Source organism: Lissotriton helveticus, chromosome 3_1 (assembly GCF_964261635.1).
Source record: "Lissotriton helveticus chromosome 3_1, aLisHel1.1, whole genome shotgun sequence".
Taxonomy (NCBI): domain Eukaryota; kingdom Metazoa; phylum Chordata; class Amphibia; order Caudata; family Salamandridae; genus Lissotriton; species Lissotriton helveticus.
Genome location: NC_136061.1, coordinates 1,146,194,807 through 1,146,200,496, shown reverse-complemented (window position 1 = coordinate 1,146,200,496; position 5,690 = coordinate 1,146,194,807). Strand labels below are relative to the sequence as shown.

General features: G+C 42.2%; 1 long non-coding RNA gene across 1 annotated transcript; it reads right to left on the bottom strand.

Annotated features, from left to right (window-relative positions):
- Positions 1–855: 855 nt before the first annotated feature.
- Positions 856–5,478, bottom strand: LOC144824891 (uncharacterized). Its single transcript, XR_013609164.1, has 3 exons — positions 5,191–5,478; positions 4,929–5,036; positions 856–2,281 (listed from the first exon to the last, which is right to left on the bottom strand). It is a non-coding gene; the product is annotated as an uncharacterized LOC144824891 (long non-coding RNA).
- Between the last annotated feature and the right edge of the window lie 212 nt (positions 5,479–5,690).

The window sequence follows — 5,690 nt, the reverse complement described above, 5'->3', positions numbered from 1 at the left end:
ACCCTAATCCCCTACCTGCCATCTAATCTGATCATTTCTTTTCTCTCTTTTCTCTACCCTGTTTTCCAGCTTATCCTCCATTTGAAAAAAAATACTGACTACTTTGTCATAAGAACTCCGCCCCAACCCTGCTTCATGTATTATTTTCTTTTTTCTACCCATTTCCCACCAGCAACCCCCATTCCCTTGCCCCCCCTACCCCTTACCTCCCCACCACCCCACCACCACCCATGACGAGGCTTAAGGACAATGTCCTCTGTGATGTGGACGTACCTAGCCCTGTGCTCCATTGTTTGACCCCCCCAAGCCCCCGCCCTCTGACTACCTCCCCTCTCCCCCAAAACTAGAAGGTCTATTCTACTTTACATACTTTACATACTTTTATATAACATTGTACACATGTATAAATCTTCCCAATAACATTTCTCCTTAGAAAAAAGAGAAGAAAAAATGTTAAAAAAAATAAAAAGCCACAGGAAAACATTATTGCGATAAAAAATAATAATCTAAGGGAAAAGGGAAGCCCTTGAAGTATGTCTATATCTATACCTTACTTTTTCCTTTACAGCAGTGGCACAAAAATCCAAAACCCGACAATAAATTTTCAATAATTGCTACCTCTCGCTCAGTTTTTTTTTTTAAAGCACATTCATGTATAGCTATTAATTACTATTATGCGAATTGGGACTTTTCGATTGCGCTGTTATTTCATTTAAATAAAGCTGTGCAGCTGAGCAAGAGGTGAAATATCGGGTATGGCCCTTATAGATCGTTTTTAATTTTGCTGGATTAAGCAGAAAACATTGTGCACCCTTTTCTTTGAGTGGAGCTATTAACTTCCGCAGCTCCCAACGTTCATGTACCGTCGACTGGCAAAAGTCCGGGCGGACAAAGAATTCACATCCAGCACCTTTCCGTTTTCGTTCAGGACGAGCTAAATCATATAATGCCTCCCTTAAGAGATAGTTGTTAAGACAGATTAAAATTGCCCTGGGATATGATTTTATGTTAATGAAAGTTGCATGCAATGTTTTTGGGTAAAAAAGTACTGTTTGACAAATGTTTATCATATGTTGATTCTCTTATAAAATGACTATCTTTCAAAATTGTCAAAGGGAAAACATATGGGAATATATGTGGGACAACTAGAAAAAGCTAACAAAAGCATTAGAAACTTGACACAGGTTTTAGGTGTCAAAAGTACATACATTTCTATTAGTGGATAATGTTGTAAACAGAAGGTGCACAGACTTATCAGAGGGGATTTCTCCTACTACTTCACGTCCCCAATGCTGGTGGTGAAAGTCTTTGTGAAAGAGAATGGGTATTGGTGTTTATGCAGGTGGCAGTGTAGGTGAGGCTGGAGCCACTGCATGTGATGGTGGCTTAGGTGGAGCAGTTGTCTCTGTAGAACCTTGTGCATGTGTTGGCTGTGAAGGTTAACTTTGACTTTATTTAGTTATTCTGTATCATTTTCATGGTCTACACAAAGTGTCTTGCACACTCTACCCTATACATGTTTAGCTATTCTTTGAGCCTCTTTGTTATGTCTTGGCAACATTTTACAACATTATCCAAGGTATGAGTCAGCCTTTCAGTTATGTGAGGGAGCCCTTTAAGTGAGTCTGAAATTTCATGCAGCTTAACCTCCATCACACTAATGGCCTACCACACCCCATTTTTCTGATTCTGAAAAAAGACCCTCCAAGTGGCCTGTATGAACCCATGTCAACCCTCATGCATGTTTGGCCATCTCAAATAACCATCAGGTGAACAGCACTGATAGGGGTGGCACCTGGGAAGCTGTGGGGAGGCAATCCATGATCAGTGGATACCTGCTCCTCGCCCGGGTTGTTCTCTCCTCCAGATGATTGAGAGAAGGCCTCAGATGCACTTTCATGGAAGAGGTGTTCAAGAGATTCTACACAGAGGCCTCCGATGCGAGGGTTGTGCTGAGGTGAGGGTTCATATATGGATGTAGTGTTCATGGCTGATTGGATAACGATTGGTAAATGGCAAACCTCAAAAAAGTAGCATAAGGAACACTGCTGCCCAGAGATGAAGTAGCCTTCAGTCTTTTAGGTACTGGGGCAACAATGCCTTCATTTTCATCCATGTCCTCTTCCTTGACCAGCTCCTGCTCCTTGTTGTCCTCTTCAATTCTTGGTGAGCAGTGCTGGAAGCAGATCATGTTGCTTGGAGGAGAATAAGATTCTCTCCTGGGATTGCCTCTGTCCTGTAGATGGTTCAGCATCATCATACAGATCTGTATCCCCAGGACCTGGAAGAAGAAGATTGCAACAGATAAAATACATCACATTCCAGTTTCAAGGCTATTACACAACATATCATCCTCTTACAAAGCATACAAAGATTTTTTTTTTAATATATGAAGAGATTAGTTGAATTAAACATCTTGTATGAATGATTGAACCACGGATGATATTTCGAAATGTTTACATTGCAAACTCATCAGCTTCAACCCATGAAATGAGCGTCTGTACCAAAGTACTTGATTTTCTAGTAAACTGAGAAAGTCTGGATCCAGGAGCTTGAAATATAAGTGGCATTATTAATGTCTTTATTGTTTAGTAAGACATCATCATGAATAAAAAAATCTAATAATTCACAGTAACATATACAAGAGATTAAAACTGCCATAACAAGATTTTACACATCTAAATATACTTGAACATACATTTTAAAAAAGGTAACAAGTGTGTCGTGGACCAGGGTCAGCGGACTTGATAATTGACGCCTCGGTGCCTACTCTAACCAGGGATCACACTCAGCAACTCTGGGCATTAGCTTGCCTCATCTCTACAACGGCCCCCCACATTTGCTGGGGATGCCTGGTTTCACCTTGGAGATACCCAGTAGGGACCATCTCACAGGGATGGCCAGGACGGGTTCCCCAGCGGTCAACAGCGCCACGACGCCTCAGGGCAGCAGTGCGCTTTACAAGACACATACATTTACATTTACATTTACATTTAATTGTGCAATGTGCAAGTAAAAAACACATGTTATCAGACTTACCAGAACAATAGATAGTGGAGGGCCTAACTGTGCTCCCACTATGTACACACTGATGTGCTAGATATGTTTAGGTCTCACGTGCGATTGCAGCGCATGCGCTGCGTCGCTTGCGAGACTATTGCTGCCGCTTTCTGTCCTGAAGGGAGACAGGAGGTGGCACGCGCGGACAGGAGATGTGCACGCGCATGCACATCTCCTGTCCGCGCTCACGGCGTTTGAGCAGAACGCGTGCTATGCGCGTTCCACTCTCACGGTGACAACTTGTTTAAGAAGGCGAGACAATGTTAATTCATCATCCAGTGGTAAAAGCCTTATTTCAACGAGGGAAGGGGTCCAAAGGGTTTACGCTTCAGCCGGGCTCTGAAAATAGCCTGTTCCTGTGTTTGGTGATAACCGCGAAGGTGGAGGATGACCCAGGAAGCACCGCGCGATCCCTGGAGAAAAACGCCTCTCAGCAAGAATACGGGGCTGACCTTTGTCTGGTCGAAGTCACAGAATTCTCAACGCTACGTTTACCTATTCTCGTCTCTCCACAAATATTGTGTCTGTTCAATCTCACAGCTGAGCAGCTACAGTAGGCCTGATTTACTGCATTAGCCATCACGTCACTCCAGGGACCTCTGCCCCTCTTATCACCTCTTAACACCTGCTTCTTTTGAGCCAAGAGTGGCACATCACCGGGATTTAAAATCCCCTTCCATTACTGGCAGGTGTGTCATGGATGACACCAAAGTGTCACATGTGCTGTTCAATAATGCAGCCTACCAGCTCGAGGGGGCATGATGCTGACCAAACTTCACATCTCCCCTCGCTCTGCCTGGCGGTGCTACACAGGAAATGGGGTGCGGCGTTGTGTGGTATATCACTTGCATTGATACAGCGCCTACAACAACCTACGAAGAGTTGTTGAAATGCAAAAGACTACTCCCTGGGAAAAGGGAGCGTACCGGTGGAGTAAACGGGGGTGGGTGGGAGGAGGTGGGTTAACACTTTAAAGATCACTTCTGAGGCAACAAGAACCAATCAGACAGGATTCACTTATTGGGAATGCTACTGGCGCGTCACTTCCAGCTTTAACTGCCACCCAACAGGACCAATTTATTTTCATTTCATTTAATTTTTATAGCGCAAACTCACCTATGAAGGGTTTAGAACGCTGTACAGTGTATTGTAATAACAGAAGTAGAGTAAATAGTGTGTTTTTAATATTATTTAAATCCGAAGTTCCCCCTTTATTAGATTTTGGGCTTTGCCCCCCACAAACCTGGCAAGTTACTTGAATTGCCTCCATGATGCTGTGTGTTTCTGCAGTGCAATAACAAGGGGAATAAAGGCTTAGTAAAAACAAGCATTTGCAATGAAATAGGTCTTGCATTTACGCGAGTTTGAGCTATTGTCATTGTAAATAACAATTCCTTTTATTTATGTTTTGGTTTTTAAAACATAAATAAAAGCCACTGTCATTTACAATGCCAATAGCTCAAACTCACGTAAATGCGAGACGTATTGCATTGCAAATGCTTGTTCATATTGTTGCCAATAGGAGCTGGTGTCTGATGCAAATTGTCATGTAAGAGAGACACACTTATTGGATTAAGTAGTACATAGTACTAAAAGAAGATGTTGAGACAAAGTTTGGAGTACTACTTTTATATAACAACAGAAATGATGGTTGTTTATCTAGAATATGGCAACATTTAAATAGAAGTCATATGCCTTCTATTGCCAAAAATTTTATATGATAAAAAATTAGAACAAACATAGCAAAATATGTGTGGGGCATATTAAGATGTGGGACAAATGGGATGTCAGAAAAAACACACACATCTAACCTGTAGGGAATAAAAGAAAGATTTCTTTTAAAAAAAAATTGCTTTTATAAAACTTACCGTTGTCTATCATCTGCCTACTGTATGTTGCCAGTCTTATAGTGATCTTATTCCAAGGAGCAAAATTCACACATGTGGGGGATGGTGGATAGGAAAACATCACATGGCCTACATCCAAATACAAACAATAACATATTATATAGTATTATGCCAGTTCACATCTAAGTATATTTTTACACCAACTCTGCAGGCATGGATAGACATATATTCTCATTTCTTTGCAGGTTATAAAATAACACATCTTGTTAACATAGGTACAAACCAGTTGTTGTTTTTTGCTGGAATAGTGGATCTCTGTGTCAAGCTGTTGTAGGTCATAGACTTCAATGTCAGCTGAAGGATTTACTCGAACTGAATGAGGACTACAAGGGGGAGATAGAGACAGGCTTGAGTTGCTCTTCCAGGAAGAGCATTAGCAAGGTCAATCTTGTAGAACTTCTCCTTAACCTGCTTCCTCTCATCCTGACATTTCTTTCTTTACATTTCCCACTGTCCAGATCACCTCCCCCAATGCATTGACTGCATCAGTCACGTCCTTCCACGAGGCTGCCTTCTGTGCTCCACTAAGGTATAAAAGAAGCAGGCCAAGTAGTTTTTTGTATTTTCCCATTACAAACTTTATTACAATGGCTGTCTCCTCCTAACTAAGGGGTCGATTAGGATCGTGGACGGACTTGAGTCCGTCCGCGACCCCAGAGTAGGAGGGAATGTCCGCATGGGCTGCGGCGTTCCCTCCGTGCAGATTAGGATGTGACCGCCAGG